We start from the raw sequence: 22,469 nt of genomic DNA, 5'->3' as shown, positions 1-22,469 counted from the left end.
AAGAATGAAACTAAACCCCTATCTCTCACCCTGCACAGAAATCAACTCACAATGAATCAAGGACCTTGAAATAAGACCAGAGATACTTCCTCTTATAGAAGAAAAAGTAGGTCCAAATCTTCAACATGTTGACTAGAATCAGACTTCCTTAACAGGACTCCCATTGCACAAGAAATTAAAACAAGAATCAATAACTGGTTTAGATTCAAACTAAGAAGCTTCCTCTCAGCAAAGGAAACTATCAGCAATGTGAAGAGAAAGCCTACAGAATGGGAGAAAATCTTTGCCACTCATACTTCAGGTAGAGTACTAATTTCAAGAATATATAAGGAACTCAAAAAAAAACTCTTCACCAAGAATAAAAATAATCCAATCAACAAATGGTCTGAGGAAATGAACAGACACTTCACAGAAGAAGATCTACAAGAAATCAACACATATAAAAAAAAGTGGTCAACATCTCCAGTAATAAGAGAAATGCAAATCAAAAGTACCCTAAGATTCCATCTCACCCCAATTAGAATGGTGAATTTCAAGGATACACGCAACAAGAGGTGTTGGCAAAGACATGGGGAAAATGGTACACTCATACATTGCTGGTGGGTTTGTAAATCAGTGCAGCCACTCTGGAAAGCAATGTGAAGATTCCTTAGAAAATTTGGAATGGAACCACCATTTGACCCAGCTATTGCACTCCTCGGTTTATACCCAAAGGACTTAACATCAACATACTATAGAGATGCAGCCACATCAATGTTCATAGCTGCTCAATTCACAAGAGCCATACTGTGGAACCAACCTAGATGCCCTTCAATTGATGAACTGATAAAGATACTGTGAGATATATATATATATACATATATATATACATATATATATATATACACAATGGATTATTACTCAGATATAAAGAATAATAAAATTATGACATTTGCAGGCAAATGGATGAAATTGGAGAATATGTTAAGTGAGATAAGCCAATCTCAAAAACCCAAAGGATGAATGATCTCACTGAAAGTGGATGATGACACATAGTGGGGGGTGGGAGTGGGGGCAAGAATGGAGGGAGAAGGGACTCAATACAGGCAAAAGAAGGGTGCAAGGGGTTGGGGAGAAGGCAACATAAAATAATAGAATGAAGCAAACACTATTACCCTATGTAAATGTATGACTACACAAATGGTATACCTTTACTTCATGTACAGAGAAATGATATGTATCCCATTCATGTACAATAAAAGTAAATTTAAAAAATTTGAATCTATCCATCTAATTTTGATAAATGAATAATTTCATGAAAATATGTTTATAACAGCTCAATTCACAATAGCTAAACTGTGTAACCAACCTAGATGCTCTTCAACAGATGAATGGATAAAGAAAATGTGAGATATATGTGTGTGTATATATGTATATATATATGTATATATACACACAGTACATTTTATATATACATTTTAAATTCAGTATATATATATGTATATATATACACACAGTACATTTTGAGGTGTTATAGATTCCTGGAATATATCTTATTTTAATTAGAATCCCATTCTTGTGGTTGAACATGATGTGGAAGTTCATTGGTCCAATTCATTTGCATGTCCTATCCCCATGCCACTTTCTTACCTTCATTTCCTTTGTCAAATACAATAAACTTGTTATTCCATTCCCACCACTTATTATGTGTTAGCAACCACATATCAGAGAGAATGTTTGACCTTTGGTTTTTTGAGACTGGCATATTTCACTTAGCATGATAATCTCTAATTCCACTGGCAAATGCCATAATTTCATTTTTCTTTATGCCAGAGTAATATTTTACTGTGTATGCATACCACATTTTCTTTATCCATTCATCTGTTGAGGGGCACATAGTTTGGTTCCATAGCTAAGCTCTTCAAAGTGAGCTCCTATAAGAATTTATGTGGCTACATCACTCTACTATACTCATTTTAAATCCTTTGTATATATATTGAGGAGTGGGATAACAGGGTCATATGGTCACTGTATTCCAAGTTTTTTGAGGTATTTCCATGCTGCTTTCCAGGGTGGTTGCTCCAATTTGCAGTACCACCAGCAATGTATGAGGGAACATTATCCCCCACATTCTCACCAACATTATTATTACCTGTATTCTTGATATTTGCCATTCTAACTGGAGTGGGAGGTAATCTCATTGTAGTTTTGATTTGCATTTCTTTAAATGGTAGAGATATTGAACTTTTTTTATATTTGTTGACAATTTGTATTTCTTCTGAGAAGTACCTTCTAAATTCCTTTGCCCAATTAATGGCTGGATTATTGTATGTATGTATGTGTGTGTGTGTGTGTGTGTGCATGTTTGTGTGTCTGTGTCAAGTTTTTTGAGTTCTTTATATATCCTAGAGTTTAATGCTCTCCTGAAGTGCAGGTAGGAAAGATTTATCCCATTCTGTAGGCATCTGATCACATTCTTGTTTTCTTCTCTGTGAGGAATATTTGTTTGATGTCATGCATTTATTGATTCTTGATTTTACCTTTTGTGCTTTAGAAATCTTGTTGAGGATGTCAGTTCCTATGCTAAAATGGTGGACAATTTGCTCTCTATTTTTTTCTATGAGGTAAACAATCTCTTCTAATGTCTAGGTCCTTGACCTAAAGTGAGTGAAGTTTTGTGCAGGCTGAAGGATAGGGGATAAATTTTACTCTACGTGGATATTCAGTTTACCTAGCACCATGTGCTGAAGAATCTTGTGTTTGTGACACCTTACCTAGAATGAGTGAACTGCATATATGTAGGTTTGTTTCTGTGTTTTCTGTCCTGTTTGTCTTCATGTCTGTTTCGGTGCCAATAGCTTGCTGTTTTTGTTACTATAGCTCTCTAGTATAACTCAAGGTGTAATGTTGTGTTGTCTCCTGCTTCACTTTTTTAATAAGAATTACTTTTGTTATTCAGGTCCACTTGTTTTTCCAAATAAATTTTATGATTGACTTTTCTATTTCTATGAAGAAAATCATTGGAATTTTTATAAGAATTGAATTAAATCTCTATAATGCTTTTGGTGGTATGGCCATTTTGGCATATTAATTCTGCCTATCCAAGAACATGGGAGATCTTTCCAACTTCTAAGGTCTTTCTTCATTACTTTATTAAATCTTCTGTAGTTTTCATTGTAGAGGTCATTCACCTCTTTTTTTAGATCGATACTTGAGCATTTTTTGAGCATATTATGAATGGGAGAGTTTCCTAATTTTATTTTAACTGATTTATCAGTGATATATAGGAAAACAATTGGTTTATGGGTATTAATTTTATGTCCTATTAATTTGCATAATCTGTTAATGAATTCTAGAAGTCTTCTGGTAGAGATCTTACGTCTTTTAAATATAGAATCATGTCATTGGCAAATAGATATAATTTAAGATCTTCTTTTTCTATTCATATCACTTTAATTTCTTTCTTTTGTTTAATTTTTCCAGGGAGGTTTGTAAGTACTAAGTTTAGTGTAAGTGGTAGAAAAGGGCATCCCTCTCTTGTTCCAGTTTCTGCAGAAAAAAATTTTAAATTTTATCCATTCAGAATGACAGTGACCTTGGGTTTAGCATATGTAGTATTTACAATATTGAGGAATGTTCCAACTATTCTTAATTTATTTAGTATATAGAGCATGAATGGATGCTGAATTTTGTCAAATAGTTTTTCTTTGCCTATTGTGATAATCATGTGATTATTGTGTTTAATCTATTGGTGTGATGAATTATTTTTATTGATTTATGTATCTTGGACAATCCTTGCATTCCTGGCATGAACCTCACTTGATCATGGTACTCTATCCTTTTTAATATGATTTTGTATGGAATTTGCTAGTATTTTCTTTAGAATTTTTGCATCTATATTTATCATGGATTTTAGTCTGAAGTTTTCTTTCCTTGATGAATCTTTGTCTGGTTTTGGTATCAGGGTGAAACTAGAATCATAGAATGAGTTTTGAAGTGTTTTCCCCTTCTGTGTTTCATGGAATAATTTGAGAAATATTGAGGTAAAGTCTTCTTTGAAGGTCTGAAAGGACTTGGTTGAGAATCTATTTGATCCTGGGTTTTTTCTTTTTTTTTGATAGGCTTTTGATGGCATCTTCTATTTCATTGCTTGAAATTGGTGTGCTTTTAATATTCTGTGTCTTACTACATTAATTTGTGTAGGTCATATTTCTCTAGAAATTTGTTGATCTTTTAGTGATTTTCAATATTATTAAATTATAGATTTTTATAATAGTTTGTATCATCTTCATTTCATTAGTGCCTGTGGTGATATTTCATTTTCACAAAAAAATTTAGTAATTTGAGTTTTTTTTTTTTTTTTTTTTTTTGCATCACTGGGGATCGAACTCAGGGCCTTGCGCTTGCAAGGCAAGAACTCTACCAGCTGAGCTATCTCCCCAGCCCAGTAATTTGAGTTTTTTCTCTCCTTTCTTCTTTAGCTTAGCTAAGCGCTTATTAATTTTATTAATTTTTCAAAGAAGCAACTTTTGTTTTATTGACTTTTTGATCTTTTTGTTTCAACTTTATTGATTTTGGTACTAATTTTAATTATTTTCTGACTTCTACTGTTTTGGTATATATTTGTTCTTTTCTTAGGCTTTGAGATGTAATGTTAGGTTATGTAGTTGGAATTTTCTATTCTTTTATCAAATGGACTCAATGCAATAATCTTTCCTCTTAGAAGTTCCTTCAAGGGCTGAGGAGTAAGCTCAGTTGATAGAGTGCATTGGAAGCACAAGGCCCTGGGTTCAATCCCCAGCACTGCAAAAAAAAAAAAAAAAAGAAAAAGAAACTCCTTCATGGTGTCCCAGTAATTGTGATAAGCTGTATCACTTTTCTCATTTACCTCTATGTATTCTTTTAATTTCATCCCTGATTTCTTCAACTATTCATTTGCTATTCAATAGTATAGTATTTATTGTCCAGTTGTCAGGGTTCACTCTCTTTTTTATTCTATCATTGATTTCTCATTTCCTTCTTTTATGATCTGATATAGTCTAAGGTATTAGCACTATAGTTTGCATTTACACAGAGTTTCTTTGTCATTTACAATATGATCCATTTCACTGAAGAACCCATGTGATATTGAGATAAAAGTATATTCAGTCACTAATGGATGAAAATTCTATTTGTCAGTTATGTCTAATTTATGTATTGTACTGTATATTTCTAAACCTTCTTTATTTAGTGTTTGGTTGGAGGATCTATCAGTTGTTTGTGGGGATATATTAAAATCACCAGTATTATTGTGTTTTGGTTTATTTGATTCTTGAAATTGAGAAAGGTTTGATACATGTAGATGGTCAATTTTGGGGGGCCTTGATATTTAAAATTGTCATGACTTATTGATGTATAATTCCCTTAAGCAGTATATGACATTCTTTGTTCCTTTTGATCAGATAGAGTGTGACTTCAAGTCCACTCTATCTGATATAAGGAAATTGAAGCCTCCTTGTATATGAGTTCCAAGTGGATGATATTTGTTGTCCATCCTTATAACCTTACTTATAAATGTCTTTTCCCATGAGGAGAGTTTTTTGGAGATAGCATACTGTTGGGTCTTCATTTTTAATCCAATCTTACAGACTGTCTTGTGATTGATGAGTTATAGCATTTACATTCAATGTTATTGACATATGATTTTTATTTCTTATCATTTTGAGTTATTTCTCATTTTTAATTTGTTTTTATAAAGCAATTTCCAGTTCCCTGGATCACCTGTTTTATACACATCCCCAAAACATGCACAGACATATTTGCCATGTTTTTTTTCATGACTTAGCCTCAACAGTTTAGATTCCTAAAGTTGTCATTAGGTCAGTCATCAGAAACTTCATCCTCATGGATCTTTGGATCTCAGTTCTGTTAGCTTTAATTTGTTTCCAATCTGCCCAAAAATGTTTGCTTCAGTTGTTAGATAGAGTTGTGGACAGAAAGTATCTACAAAATTCGGATTCCCACTATCAGGTTTTGTCCTTTCTGGCATTACCTCTTACTTTCCATGATCTGGGGATTAACTCTCTGTTTTATGGGTCTCCATGAACCCAGGCTACATGTTTCTTTAAAGATGTTTTTACCCCCCTCTACCCTGTGGCCTCTCCTCAAGCAAAAAGAGGAAGGAAAACCTGTGCCTATCCCAGTGCCATCACATTGCCTTTTTCAATGTGTTAAATGGACCTATATTCTTTGTCCTGACTTAGTCCTTCTTTAGTGTTTTCAGGTAGGATTACTTTTGTTCCTTTGTCTATGGTTTATAATTATCTCTGTGTATGTGCTGGAGATAGGGATGAAGAGACTCAGCCACACTAAGAAATACATTTATAGAGCTCTCTTTTTATATTAAAATGGTGTGAAAAATCTATGAACCTTCTTGTGAAAATTAAATACATATGACACCCAAAAATTCTTGGCACTATGTTCTAAAGACCTAATGTCCTGTCCATCTTTCTAAGTTCTTCCTATTTTTTAAATTATATATCTCTTCCAATATAAACCATCTTCATTTTTGTTCAATGCACTCTGACAGATATTCCATCTCCTGAAATCTGCCTCACCACAGCAGCATAGCTTCTTTTTCTTAGCATGTTTCTTAGGGGCTTCCCCTCAGTCACGCTTGCTAAGCTCTACAATGTCCATGGTCAGCATCTGCCATGCAATGTATATTGATTTTCAGTTGTCAGGTCAAGTGTAGACTACTGAAATCATATGTCCCAATGTCATACAAAGAGAAGGAAAAGATCACATAAGAACTTTTTCAGATAATTTATCAAGAAAACCCAAATGTACTTCCTTGAGTGGAGAGATCTGAAGATTGTTTTCAAAAGATATTCTAGTCTGCCTTTTGCTGTGGTATTGAGGATCAGGAAAATGAATTAAGTAGCCTGGAAATAATTGTTATGTATAAATTACTTGACAGTGTTGTGAACTTCATATCATCTTTCATTATGAGAAGGCTTATTTTATTTTGGATGAGTTTCTTTTGGGAGGGAAAGTTAAGGAAACATCAAAGAAAATGTTTTTAAAGCAATTGAGCCTTATCTTATCTATTATATGAGTCACAACATGAATATTTTAATGTCCCCATGGACTAAATGAAATACTCATCAAATATGCAAAATTTTGCAGAGGAATAGTGAGCTGAAATATTTATGAAAAACATATCCTCACCTTAGTATCTATCTTGTAAACTAATGATAGAATATTTCAGAACAAGTACCATTACAATTTTATGTTTTCTTGTTTGCATTCATCTTTCCTATATCATTTCATTCTATATATGATCTTGATATATTTTATTCTTCTGAAAAGTTAAGATATGTGAATGTTTTGAGTAATAGTTCATCTTCAGCACATGCATGTTACAAGGAATGAAGCATCTGTGATTATTTTAAAAGAGAAAACAGCATTCATTATTGCTTATCCAAGAGAATTTGGATGACATACTCTGTCCAAGTAAGCAATGCCATAATATTTAGTGTTGTTTAGTCTTCAATCGTTGAAGGGAAATAAAAGAAAAAAAAAAAAACTATAGTGTGATTTTCTTGCAAATTTAATTAGAATGTTCTAATGTACCACATAAAACAGTATGTTTAAATAACACAAGACACTAAAATTAATTTGTACTCATGTCAAATATTTAAAACTTTCATTTAAGAAACTTTGTAGTGTCATATTTATTGAATCACATTTGTACTATATAATGATATTGATCAATCTCTTTAATAACTTTCAGAAAACTATGTTAGAAATATGTTCTGCACTATATATTGCTCAGTGATACCCCTTTCCATGTGTCAATACTGAACTTATTTATGTAGTTCAAAAATTCTCATGCTCTTTTGTTGGGGTCTTAAGCCCCCTTGCTCTTCTCAACCAGCAGCAAGGGAAGGGTACACTCCCCAACAAGGTCAGACTGGGATAGGTAGGGCCAACTGACCACTCGCGCCCAACCTTCTGGGCAGAGGACAATCAGACACGTCAGGCAGACCAGTCACAGCAGGAACTCATTTATTGAGGAAATCACACAGCTTTTATGTAGGGTGGGGGCTAGGCAGGAACCAATCAACTTAAAGGTCAGCAAGGTTCACTCAGGTGAGAGTCCCATAGGACTATATGGCAAGCACGAGCTGATCACTTTCGCTGAACTGTTGTTAACCAATCCCTGACGGTGGTCCAATTTATCATCATTAACTATTGAAACTGCCTGAAGGCTTGATCATGCTCACTTGCCAGGGAGTATGGAGTCAACCTGAGTTAGTTAACATGTCATTAGTCCCAACACTCTTTCAATACCTAAATGTTTATATATTGTAAACAAAATATATTTAATAATTTGTTTTTCATTTCACAGTCAATTTGGCATAAAAAATATAAGGATATCTCATAAATAAAAGCTGCATTGCAATTCATTCAGTGGTTATTTTGAACCACTCCACCCCTCCATTATTCATTTTTCTCCCAAAATATCCCCACATCCCCACAGTGTAACCATATAATTTAAAACATTAAGTCCCTGGGACGTATGGTTCACATGAAGACATCATTTGAGTACTTATAATTCACAGATCTTCATGTCAGAAACATATGTGTGGTTTCAGTCACCTTAAAAAGTAATTATATTCAGGGGCTAGCCTGTTTGCTTTGGATGCTGTGTGCTGAACTGTAATAAGTTGTTGCTTTTGTTGTCTGTATACAGCTGCTTGCTTTAAATTAGTAAATCCTGAAATAACTTTTCTTGCATGTCTAAAATAAAATTGTTTCATCTAAAATAAAATAATAGCAACTATCAAAGTTCTTTCCATGTGGACTAGTATAAATGAAGGTTTTCCTGTTTCTGTCATTATTATTTTTCTCCCTCGTACTTTGTAAATAGAGTATGCAGACATTTTACACTTTTGCTACATATGAATCTGATAATATCTGAAACCCATTATTCCACTACCCAACCCTTTAGCCCCAATCTAAACATTATTGATCTGAATCTTGGGAAATATTTAGCTAAACAGACAGCCCTCATATTTTTCAATCAGAAATGAACTCATAAACGGGAAGGACTTATTCTTTCCTCTCTAGGAAGTTTTTGGACATTTATTTTTAAAAGATTTTCTTAAAGATGGGTTTAATTTAGTATTGTATTTCATTTAAATATATCCAAAGTGTCTTTTCTGCATTATCAGAAGAGCAATTAAAATTTAATTAAAGTTAAAATTTTGTAAGATAATAAATGCTTATTACTGTCCTAGGCAACTAAGGTTTTTTAGTTTTTTTAAAAATATGTTTAATATGTACTGACTTAACCATTATTGTGTTTGTTATTATGAAAATACTTCATGTTATTTTGCAGCCATCACCATTATTGTCTGAGAATTGTTTTTATCTTTTAAAACTGAAGATCTGTGCCAGGTAATCAGTAATTCTCATTTCACTTCTTCCTCCAGCAGCTACCATTTCCATTTTTTTCTATGATATTCATTACAATTATTGAATTATTTTATTTTTTTCCTACTAAATCTTTGAAATTTAATATATATTTCACATTTATGTCACAATTCAGTTTGTACTAACTTCTTTCAGGTACTCATTAAGCACATTTGGTGCTGGGGTCCAGCCCTAGCAGCAGTTGGGGGCCCAAGGTGGATAGGAGCTGTTGGTACCATGGAGAAAGAGTACACAGAGACAACAAGAATTCTGAGGCTGAGTCTGAATCTTTATTGTTCACAGAGTCTTTTTATATGTTTTTTTTTGGGTATTGATTATATCATTTTATGGTTAATACAAGGAAATATTAAGTAAAAAATCTTTAGGAGTATAATTAATGATCTTATTTAAGAAACATGTTTTTACTGTATGATTGCTTAAAAAGAAAAACAGTTCCCAGCAAGGTGCAGGTCATCATGCTCTGTTTAGTTTTAATTTCCCTGAAAGAATACATTAAGTTTCTACAGAAGTTACCCCTTCCAAGACCTTTAATGTTAGTTATAACAGTGAAATGTTATTGTTATTACTAACAGAATAGAGGAATCAGCTTATAGTTAATATTTATTCTATTTCATGTACTCAATGATGGACTAAAGCTCTAGACATAGGAAGAATACAAATTGTACTTGTGATGAACCTGTTTACTTACTAAGTGGAAAAAAAATCCTTAAACTTAGTCATAAACACTAATAAAGCAATAAAGACCAAACATCACATCAAAACTCACAGGAATACACTCTCATATAATTTTTAGAGAATTTCTTTTTTTTTAAGAAATCACCGGCTCCTTACAAAATTGAGCAAATCATAATTGCTTATTTATGATTTTATCTAAATATTAATATTAAACTTTATTGTATGTTATTTTGTGTCCCAAAACCATGAACACCCAGTATTCTCTATAATCTGAATCTAAGGATATACTGATTATTAGTGTTAAAAGCAACTGCACATGGAGACATGCCACACCTAAGGCCCCCAAAAGGTAGGACGACCTTTCAACAGAACAGTGTCAAAGTGTTTTATCCCCTACTCCAGAAGAACTGTGTCAAGTGTCGGAGTGGTAGAAAATAGATGTGGCAATTTGGCTGTTGTGTGCTGTTTCAAATATACAGACTCTATGCTATAATGTATACTGAATTCATGTATAATTGATCTGTATGTGATATAAATGATTTCTATTATATCATCTTAATTTTATTATTTATTATTATGTACAATCAGCATGTTCCAGTTTTCAAAAATTTTGAGATAGGCAGGTCACAATTAAAAAAAATTCTATGCCCAAATGTAGTTGGTTAGACATCAGTAACCATATGACTGTGTTTAAAAGGTTTGCTAAGAAGTTGGTGGTTATGAGTTACCAGCTCTTAGGACTTTTGTAGAATATAGATTTCTTGATGACTCTTTTGGGGTCAACAAAATTGCCATGCTTGATGACTTTCTAGAGGGACTCTCTCTAGTGTCTCTAGAGTAAAGTCTTATTTCAGACTCATCTAGAGAGATGAGAGTGACATAGCTTGGTTCATCTTAAATATCTAGTATGTTTAAATGAATGGCATTGATGACTAACTGTGAAGGTAGTTCAATAAGTTTGACAGTCAGATATGAGATACCATTTAGGTCAGCCCTACACTAAATAGGTTTCTTTCTGGATTCAACTTTTGATTTCATTGACTACCTCCTTGCTTGGTAAAATACCTGTGTTATGTTCTCTTTAAATCCACATCAAAACCTCCATTTTTGCCTATGATGGAGTAACTTGTAGAAGGCTAATGATTCTCCTGAAATTACTAGAAGTGCTAGGAAACTAAAATCCTCTTGAAGGCATTGTAGAGCTGCTGTCAGTTAAGATTCAGGAGATTCAGGAGAGAAGGATACAGACACATTCTGTACTAGGTTTTCTCCTGTGTTTTCCAACTCTTAAGCTGTGTAGTGGAAAAGGATAAAAACTGAGTAGGTTATAAAAGATAAGCAAAAAGCAAAGAGAAATTGCATAGAGCTTTTGATAGTTTGTTGTTCTGGCTCAGGTTACAGTGGAATCTGTTGAAGGGCTGTGTCATAAGAGTGAGGACAAACCATAGGCAGTTCAATCTTTAAAATAGTATTCAAACTCAGTCTCAAGCAATCTATTTTCCCAATTGGATTAAGTTGATCTGTTCATCTATTTTGACTTCCCTCCAGAAAATAAGTAAATTTTCTTTGGTGGAAGGTAATAGAATCTAGAATCTGTGTATTTTCCCTATAGACATTTTATAAAATCATTCACATATAGTGCTTGGTAGCCAATAAAAAATTGCTAGGTGTACAGTAAGACCAAGAAAAAAAATCCAGAACAGGAACAGTTCAAAGCATCAAAATATTCTTGATACAGATTATACAGACTTGACAGTTACAGAAGCATTAAAACATGATAACTAATCTAGTTATGAAAATGCATGCTCAGATTGAAAATTTTACTAGAGAAGTAGGATGTACAGAAAAGAAAAGGAAATTTTGAAATAGAAAGTATGTAGTAACTAAAATTAAGAACCCAATAGATAAGTTTAATTGCAGGTAAGAAACAGTTGAAAAGAGGAATAGTAATCTAAAAGATAAATTAATAGAAAGTATTCAGCAGTATATACTTGTAATTTTGGTATAACCAAACCAAGCTAAGGCATGAAGTTTTTTCAATAATTCACCAAAATCCTCTCCTATTTTACAGCTTAGGAGTGAAAAGAGTCTTTATTATAGTGTAAATGTAATTCTTGCTATTTCAATGTTTGTGGTTTTATATTTTTCTTGTAGTGTTTATTTTGAAAAGTATAGCAAATATAATTTGGAGATGGTAAGGAACATCATTATTGCTACTTGTAAATTTGTACATGATACCCTCCCTTCAATCTCTCAGCAAACAAAAATTATTACATAACTAGTATCTTTTGCAGAGTTCACCTGTTCAGCAAACTCAACTACTTAGAATAGAATCTTAGAATGAGACAATAAGCAAAACAGAGACAGAAATAGGTAAACAGAGGTGGTTGGTAAAACATGTATTTTAGCATAAAGTTGGTTTTTAAAACATTAGTTGTAGATAGATTCCTTTATTTTGTTTATTTATTTTTATGTGGTACTGAGGAATGAACCCAGTGCCTCACATATGCCAGGCAAGCACTCCATCACTGAGCCATAACCCCAGTCCAAGCTTAAAGGAGTTTATGAGGACCTTATTCTTATTTAGAATAATGCTTATAGTATAATGGTGATCTGGTAAACCTGCTCACTGCAAGTCAGAAAGAAAATCAGAAAGAAGTGATGGGTAAATTGTTGAAGAAATGGGTTTAGGAGCAAGTACATTGTTTCATCATTTTTAAGAAATACCATGAATTGTATCATTCATTTATTTATGTATAAGAAAGAAAAAATTCTCTCAATTACATTTTGACATTCTATTAATTGTGAAATACATCCTGATTTCTGAGATGTTATACTTGGAGGATACAGTCAATGACAATCTTATTTTTAAGTCTAATTATTTGTTATTTGTCTGACTTGGACAAGGGAACTTCTTTGAGAAAATTTTATAATACATGAAAATGGGATAGTAAAAGGACAAAGATTATTCTTTATTCTTTATTCTTTCCTCTTTACCTCTCCTAATCCAAGGTTATATCTGAAGGCATCTACTGACTGGTTCCTATGTAATTGTGATTTTTAGGGATAGAATCTTTTAGAAAGTACATTTTAAGAAAATTTACAATCTTTCTAAATTTCATTATTATGATTGAATTCAAATTATGCAAAATTTCTACTATTTTAAAAATGCCAAATACATACAGCATTAATTAGCAAATGCATCTTTTTGAACAAAAGTTTGAAGCTTATAATATTTGGCAAAGTAAAAAGTTCCTGATTGTATTCATCATATTCCTATTTTGAAGATTCCGAGGAAAGGCAGAATGACATTGTTTTCTTGAGAAGTAAAATATTGATAACTTAACTTTTATATTTATTCTTTCAACATTTTTTCAAGCCACATTCAATTGATAGGATGAAAATATTTAAGAGAATGCTTTCCCTCACTCTTCAAGGATGCCAGAATATTGGTAAATAATTATCTGAATTAGCTGAATAAATGGCTATTGAAGAAAACAACAGCAATGATAATAGTACATATTTGGGATGGATAAGATGCTTCCCCCATTTAAAAACTTTTTAAACAATGTGAATTTACTGTCTAGAAAAGTCATAATAATGACCTTTTGTTTCTCTCTCTCTTTCTCTCATTCCTTGGTGTTTTAGGAAACAACATTGTATAACTTTCTCTTGCTTCCTTGAATATCCTACTTTCATTCCAACATTTTTACTATGCCTCTCTCAAGACATAATAAATTATTCCATCCCACATTTCTGTTTTTATTAGTTTATAAATAATGATATATTGCATAATATTTTACTAATTGTTAAATAACTATTTTGACATTTAAATTGACATTTAAATATTTTTGCTAATCTTACAACCTGTATTAATGCAGTTAAAAATGCATAGAATATTTGTGAAATTTGTGGTCTCAGCATTGTTTTTCAATGTGTTATATGCATATTGACTCTACTAAATTCTAAGGTTCATCATGAATAAACTTTTTTCATTTTTATGTTTGTCACAGACTCTATCTGTATTATTAAGCACATGGAGCAGGAAGGCGTATAATGTTTCATGCATGTGACAGTCCTTTTTATAAGTCAAAGTAGTAATACACAGATAATGATATAAAATAAAGAGCTTGTTAAAGTGAATAAATTTAAACATAAACAGTCACATTTTTAGAACAAGTCTACATATTCAAAATAAAAATACCCCTAGGAATATTATAACTACAATAAAGGAGATTACATGATTGACTGCCAGTGTGTCATGACACACAGTTTATGTGGCAAGCCTTCCCTCACTGTGCCAGAGATTTTCAGTAGAGATTTGTTGCAGCAGGTAAAACATAGTCACCCTCACCCCTAGCAGTGCATGCAGATGCTTTTGCTGTGAGAGAAGGAAAAGCATAGTGGAAAGGGATCTGCATTTTAATCAGAAGTCATGGGTTGGGATTTGATATGCTGAAACCCTTGATTGGATAACTCCAGGGAAGTCATTTATTCTACCAAGGTTTCAGATACCATATTTTCTTTTCTCTGAAGGGTCATTATTTACTCAAGGATACCCATCATGTTGGCAGAATGAATACTTTACAGTCTAGTTTTATTTGCTTCAAAGTCTGCAGCATTGTATCTATTGTCCCAGACCTCATAGCTTCTGCTGAGTCTTCACTGAGAGTTGCTCTTTTGTGTTTAATGTGGAGCAGGAGAGATGGGCTAGTAGGAAATTTAAAATAATAATTTGGACAGTTACACAGAGGAGGTGAAAATTTGCCTTTGTATCAAATCCCAAAATTTGTTTTAGTCTTCTATTATTCTTGCAAGATGATACCTGCTAGATGCCTGAAACTAAATTCTAATTTTCTTTCAGAAACCCATTGCATTCTTGGTATTACTTAAATCCAATGTGTTCAGGGGCATTTTTTATTTTGTTTTTGGATAACAGGGATTGATCCCAATTGTACTTCACCACTGAGTCACATCTCTAACTCTTTTTAACACTTTGAGATGGGGTCTTGGTAATTTGTTTAGGGTCTTGCTAAATTGCTTAGGACCTTGCTACATAGCTAAGTCTACCTTTGAACTTGTGGTCCTTGTTAGCATGCCCAGCTCAGTTGTTCATTTTTAAGGTAGAAAAGCCTTGCCATTATGTTTGCCAGTGATATTAAGAAATAAAATAAGTAAGTATTTATTTTCATGGGTGGTTTATGGGATATGTTTATCTGTGGGGGGAGGGGTGGTACTAGGAAATGAACCCAGGACTACTCTACCATTGGGCTGTTTACCTAGTTCTTTTTGGTTTTTATTTTGAAACAATCTTGGTAAGTTGCTGTCTTTTGGTTTGGTGATCCTCCTACTTAAATTACCCAGGTAGCATGAGTAACTGTACCTGACTAGGACACTTTTTCTTTTTTGGGGGGGTACCAGTGATTGATCCCAAGGATGCTACACCACTGAGAAACATTCCCATCACTTTTTATTTTTTAGTTTGAGAAAGGGTCTTGCTAAGTTGCTCAGGGCCTCATTAAGTAGCTGAGGCAGGCTTTGAATTCACAATCCTTCTGCCACAGCCTCCCAAGCCTCTGGGATTGTAAGCATGTAATACATTTGGCTAGGACATATTCTTTTTAAAAAATTAGTTATTGTTCAACCTTTATTTTATACATTAATTTATATGAAGTTCTGAGAATTAAACCCAGTGCCTCATACATGCAAGTAAAGTACTCTACCACTGAGCCACAACCTTAACCCCAGGACATATCCTTAATAATTGTTTGACTACAAGACATACCTCTTCTTTAAAAAAGCTATGAATCAAAGAAAATGAACCTTCTTTTTGAAAACTAGTTAATATTTTAGACTAATTGCATATTTTTGAAATATTTTAATATTATTTATTAAAACATGCTTAGTTTGTAACCTGGTGTAATGTTTACAATATTTTTTTGATGTTTAAATATCAATATTTAAAAGGAAGTCATAGTATTTTTAAATGACCAAAATGATTAGTAAACATTTGTCATATTTTTAAGTTGTTAAACATTTAAACTGTCAAGTCACTAGAAAAATTTAAAAAAAAAAACACACACACACACATTTTTACCACCCAAATAAGAATACACAAAGCTTCAGATAGTTGATACAAAGACAATCAGGTTTTTTTCTCTTTCTGAATAAAGGGACATTTTGTTTGTCCGCTCCCTAGATTCTTAGTTTACCAGCTTTCAAAGAGTATATCTGAAAGGCAGTAAATACACACATTAAACCCATCATCCCCTTTATCATCTTTGGCTAGAAGCCTCATGAAGGACATTGAGGATGGATGTGGCAGGCCCTGTATGCTTCCATATTGTACATCCCTGACTGGAAGACTTGCATCATCCAAGTCCACGAGGTCATCATCTTTTTCCTGAGGACAGTTTTTACTTTGAGGTGTTAGCAAAGCTTGTTCAGTCACTTTGGAAACTGGTTCTCTTGTAGAGACAGTCTGGACCTTGAAGTTCCCTGGCCTGACCTTGGCAAGAGATTGGTAAAATCCTCGCTTCTCCATGGTAAAGCTTGAGACCAGAGAGTTGCTGCGAGAGACTGTGTAATATGAGGCAGCCGCTGCTGTGTCACTGGCAGGATGGACAGTGTGTCTGGACTCTGAAGGACAGTGGGAATGCTCAGAAGACACTGATCTGCCAGGTCCCCACTGTGCTACAATGGCACCAGACACTGCTTTAATCCAATTGTGCATCTCTTCATGGCTTACAGCCTGCACATAGGAAGTTCAAAACATTGTTAAAATTTCAAATAGGTTGTCCTTCATCATTATATCACTTTGCTTACACTCTTGAACTTTATGAACCTCTTTAAGTGGTATTCCTTAGAGAAGTTCCTTTTCCAGTTCAGATTTAAAGTAGTCTATTGTGTTTTCATCCAATTGAAAATATCTTCTCTTCCAGTTTTTTATCACTGCTCCTTGTTTGACACAATATCCAGTTTTGATAATGTCACTGTCAGGAGCTGATTTGGAGTAAAGCAAGGAAGATGGCTTTGTGATTGTTTCAAATTATTTCTGTCAACACTCTCACCACATTCGTTTACTTCTTTCTGAGTTGAAGTAATGATGGGTACACCACCAACAATATCAGTTCTGTAAGGCACTTGCTTCTTCCCACATTCACCCTGGCGACTTGGATTATCTGAATTAGACTGTGAGTCTGATTGCTTTGGTACTGTGATTTTTATAGCTTTGTTCAACACATTTACCCATTCTACTAGATCTTGCTGATAATAGGCTTGTAGGAAGTATTTCCTCATTCCTGCATTCATAACAAAACAGAACTCAGCCTTTGGCCTTAGCTTAGTTGCATCGCTAACCTTCAAAATGTAGTTAAGTTTAATGGCTCCAACATGTGATGATCCAGAGGGGAGGTTCTGTGTATTATCCATGTACCATACAAAACTATCTTCTCTGGTATCCAGTATGAAGTACCTCAGAAGAAATTTCCCACTGTTTTCATTTTCTTCAATGTCTAGAAAACCGCAGATGCGATTCTGACGATCCACATAAGGCATTTCTGGGCTTGAACATTACACCCAAAAGACAAATCCATAGCCATATGCCTTGATACAGGTTGACACTTAAGAAAAACTTTTAATGGATCCGCTGGTCACTTTATAGCACCAAATTTTGCAGTAAAGTCTTTTAACAGCACTAAACATAGAAAGTATGTGCTGGGTACTCGCCGGGAAATAATGCAGATCACTCAGTAGTTCGAGGCCTCAGTCCGGAGCACCCGTGCCACCTCAGCCCCGGCTCCCACAGGCCTGTTTACAATATTTAATTATTTTCAGGCTGGGGAGATAGCTCAGCTAGTAGAGTGCTTGCCTTGCAAGCACAAAGCCCTGATTTCAATCCCCAGTACCAGAAAAAAAAAAAAAAAAAGAAAAGAAGTATTTAATTATTTTCAAGTAGTATATAGTGTTTTCTTTAATAACATTGCCTTTTACAATAGTAACTTTGACAGGTAGTTGAGGAGAAAAAATAGAAATTTGAATTTCCTCAACAGACTTATTTCATATAATACTTGAGGGCATCATAATAGATATTGAAGAGATTGCAGGTAGCAAGGACTACCAAAATTTGTATATTCCCTTGTTTTCATTAATAGCTTTGACAGAAATTCTGCATCTTTTTGGTCAGTGCCTGATAATTGCTTCTATCACATTCTTTCCTTATGGAGTTTAAGTTTGTTGTTAGAATAAAATTTATTTTACAGTAAAGAGAAGTGTAGAATTTTTTATAAAGTACTTGCAAGAATGGAGAATTCTGAGCTCATCAGATTTTTTAAATATTTATTTTTTAATTTTTAAAAATTAATTCATACCATTTCCCCTAACATTTAAATATAAAATTATATGAAGCAGCAATTCTCTTCCTAGCATTATACTCAAAAAAGTTGAAACAGGTTTACAAAGTCTTGTTCATATTATTTGCCACTTATAACTAAATAACTTTTATTTTTGGTACCAGGGATTGAACCCAGGGGCACTTAAATGCTAAGCCACAGCCTCAGCCTTTTTTATATTTTATTTAAATACAGGGTTTTGTTGAGTTACTTAGAGCCTGGCTAGGTTGCTGCAGTTGGTTTTGAACTTGCGATTCTTCTGCCTCAGTCTTCTGAACCACTGGGATTATAGGCATGCACCACTGCAACTGGCCTAAATAACTTTAAAGCATTATATATTTGGAATGTTTCTGCTTGGTAATAGACCTGCAATTGTTTAAAGATTCTTTATATTAAAATCTCAAATTTGGGACGATAATTTTCTCTGTATAAATGAAACTTAAGTTCTTTTTTTTAATTCACTAATTAACACAATTTTCTGGATGTCTCTCAATAGGAATATAAGTTCATTTAGGCAAGGATTACATCTTTTATATTTTATAGCATGCTTCATCATAAAGCATATACTAGGTAGTACTAGGTAGTAAATTCATGAAGGAATGGATGTAAACAATCTTCAGACAGTTAAAATCAGCAAATGGATAAAATGAGTATATTAGTTTTGTGATTATCTACTAATTTTTATTACATGAGAAATGGATAGATATTAGCTAAATTAAAATATTTTTATAAATATTTTTATAAGAAATTATTTTAACTCTACTGCTTTGTATGAATAGTCCTAGACATCAGTTTATACGTAATGATCTCTGTTACAACTTTAATTTTCTGCTTTGCTTTCTCAATCCTTCCCACATGATCCTGAATCTTGGGCTGGTGATTGAATGATTTTTAAATACGTGAATCACAGAGCCTGTGGTGAAGACTGGCAGGTCTCCACCATCTCACAGCATGCATTCCTTCCTGCACCAGTACACAGGGTCTTTCAAAAAACCCCCATTGTGGAGAACCCATAGTGTTACTGGAGAAAGCCTTGGCTCCATTATGGCAATGCCCAGAAATGGAAGCAGATTTAGTAATTTGATTATTTGTCTTCTTTATCTAACTTTCTGATTGTAGAACAGGCATGTTGTTAGATTTTAGTCTGCAAGCCTTTATTATCTGCATTCTTTTTGCCAGGTAAAGAAACAAGTTAAGAGTAGGAAGGACATTAGAAAGATGGAAGGTTCTAGAGAGGGTATTTTTGATACTACAGAAAAATAATATTTGAATACATGACCATGAGAAAGAAACCAAATCCTATAAGAAGGACATGCAGAATTTCAAAAGGATTGGCATCTTAGGGTGGTGCTTAATTTAGGATCATACCTCATTAATGCTTGAAATAATCACTATAGACTTGTAGAGTAATTAGATTATCACCTCAGATGTTACTCTTTTATTATGTCCTTTTAAATATCTAGAAAAATAAATATCTGGAAGTTTCTATTTTATGTCTACTTCCCTGATCATTTTTGGTGGTGTCTATTTTTAAAATTTTCAAAAAACTTTTTAGTTGTAGATGGGCACAAGACCTTTATTTTATTTATTTATTTTTATGTGTTGCTAAGGAGGGAACCCATGTGCCTCACATGTGCCAGGCACTCACTTTACCACTGAGCCTCAATGACAGCCCTAATGGCTACTTTTTTAAAATTCATGATTTATTTGACTTTTGCAACATGTTATGTTTTTAAACATAACAGTGCAAAATTTCTTGAAATTTTTTGGGGTGCCAGGATTGAACTCAGGGGCAATCAACCACTGAGCCACATCCCCAGTCCTATTTTATATTTTGTTTAGAGATAGGTTCTCACTGAGTTGCTTAGTGCCTCACTTTTGCTGAAACTGCCTTTGAAATCACCATCTTCCTGCCTCAGCATTACAGTGTGTGCCACCACACCCAGCTAATTTTTTTCATTAGATAATTATATTTACTGAAGTTTCTGAGCATTTTTTCTACTGCTTGCATTCTTTCTTGCCATGGAAGATTATATCCTGATATGTTTCATAAAGTTTGGGAATATGAACTCATGCAGTTTTTATCTGTGGGTAATGTGTGTAGACTTTACCTGCTTAGTTGTGACCTTACAGAATGGTATGCTGCAGTCAGCTCACACTGAGAGATGATTCTTAAATTTTCAGTCATTTTGCCTATTAAACATGGCTATTATTAATTTTTAATCATATGAAGTTATAATTAAAATAAACTCAGAAGCAAAAGTAGTGAATATGCAAGATTAATTATTTCTGATTTTTCTAGTGCTTTTTACTACTTTTATCTATGCAGTAAGAGTTACTTCTGTGGTATATTTATTACAAAGTACCATGTAATGGTGTTCTACTGCATGTTCTTTCCATTGTTACACATTCAGTGTCATGTTGGTAGTGTGAAGTCTGCTATGGAGGACTGCTATGGTTGTCAAAGGAAATCAGAAAACACTACAGGTCAGGGCTTGACTGACTATTTGTTGATTTTCTAAACCAGGAACTTGTTAGTACATTTTTAGGTTTTGTGGACTATAGATTCTGTTGCATATTCTTTTCTTTGATTAGTAACACTTAAAATGCAAAAACAAAACAAAATAAACAACCAAAAACATGTTTAGTTCAGGAACCATAAAAAAAATCTATTCTTTTGCTGGACTCTTGGTCTAGATTTAAGAAAGCAATTTTGAAAGTGTTAGGGAATGAGATGAAATTTAAATTTACTTTATCTCTAGCTATTATGTAGTGAATGGCACAAAAATTAAGCAGGTAAGTGTTCTTCTGGTTCTCAAAAACTACTACAGCAAAGAAACCTCTTACCCCACTGACAGATTAGTAAAGTTCAGACATAAGTCTGCATTGTTTTCATTTTTCTTGGTGGGATCACTACTACCAAAGAGCAGTTGTGTTTGAATTATACTTGTTTGTTAATAACATAATAAATTGGTTGTGTCAGGGAGTATTCAATTTTTTATTCATAGACTGAGACTACCAAACATACCTCATAATTTTTTTGCAAGAGATTAATGTTTCTCTGGGGACTCAGTTGCACTTTAGACACCCAAGGCTTCCCCTTTTATCCCACTGTGCACCTAAACCCAAGCACTTTCCTGCCAGAATCAGCAACCCTTACCAAGAAACTGACAGTCTGTTTATGCTTAAAAACACTTGACTATCAATTCTCTCTTTGTTAAATTTGCTTCCTGGGTATTGCCTATACATTCTTGGAATCACCTTTACATATTTAAGCATTGTATTTTGATCTACAGTTCATTAAGTTACACATTGTCTCATTTTCCAATACTGATATTTTTCCAAATATCTAAAAATGGGATCAGATATGGAGAGTGACCAAGCTTCTGGGAAGTCATCTGATGAAGTCCAGTCACCTACAGGTGTTTGTCTCAGAAATTATAAACATAGATGGATCTCAATGAAGGTAACACTTCAGAAATGCATAAATATACATTAATATGTGTGTTTTTGCATATAAATACACTGCACACACACACATATATGTATACATATATATATCAAGTAAATAAAGCAATTTGAAAATTTTTATAAAGAGAGCCTTTATAATTATAACAGTGAGCTGTATTCTTACTATATCCTTTTTCCTAATTACTATTCCAAGGCAAGTACACATTAATCATAATATTCTATATTCTACAGAATACAAAAATATTCATTTTTAGTTCCCTGTTGAGGAAAAGTGATTTTTTTAAATTCTAGAAATCCAGACTGACATCATTCTAGAGGACCTTAACAAAGTCCTCTTTTCAGAAATGTGATTTCAGTTATATTTCTTTGAGATTCATTTAAATAGTTCATATTCAGATTTTAAGAGAGAAAAAAAATAGACCAGCTTTTTTCCCACTTGCTTTTTAAGTATCAGTATCATTTCCTTTGTGGTTC

General features: G+C 33.4%; 1 pseudogene; it reads right to left on the bottom strand.

Moving 5' to 3' along the window:
- Positions 1-16,581: 16,581 nt before the first annotated feature.
- LOC124975731 (pleckstrin homology domain-containing family A member 1-like) lies at positions 16,582-17,691 on the bottom strand (annotated as a pseudogene).
- Between the last annotated feature and the right edge of the window lie 4,778 nt (positions 17,692-22,469).

This window comes from Sciurus carolinensis, unplaced genomic scaffold, assembly GCF_902686445.1.
Source record: "Sciurus carolinensis unplaced genomic scaffold, mSciCar1.2, whole genome shotgun sequence".
NCBI classification, from domain to species: Eukaryota; Metazoa; Chordata; class Mammalia; order Rodentia; family Sciuridae; genus Sciurus; species Sciurus carolinensis.
This window is presented reverse-complemented; position numbering and strand designations above follow the sequence as displayed.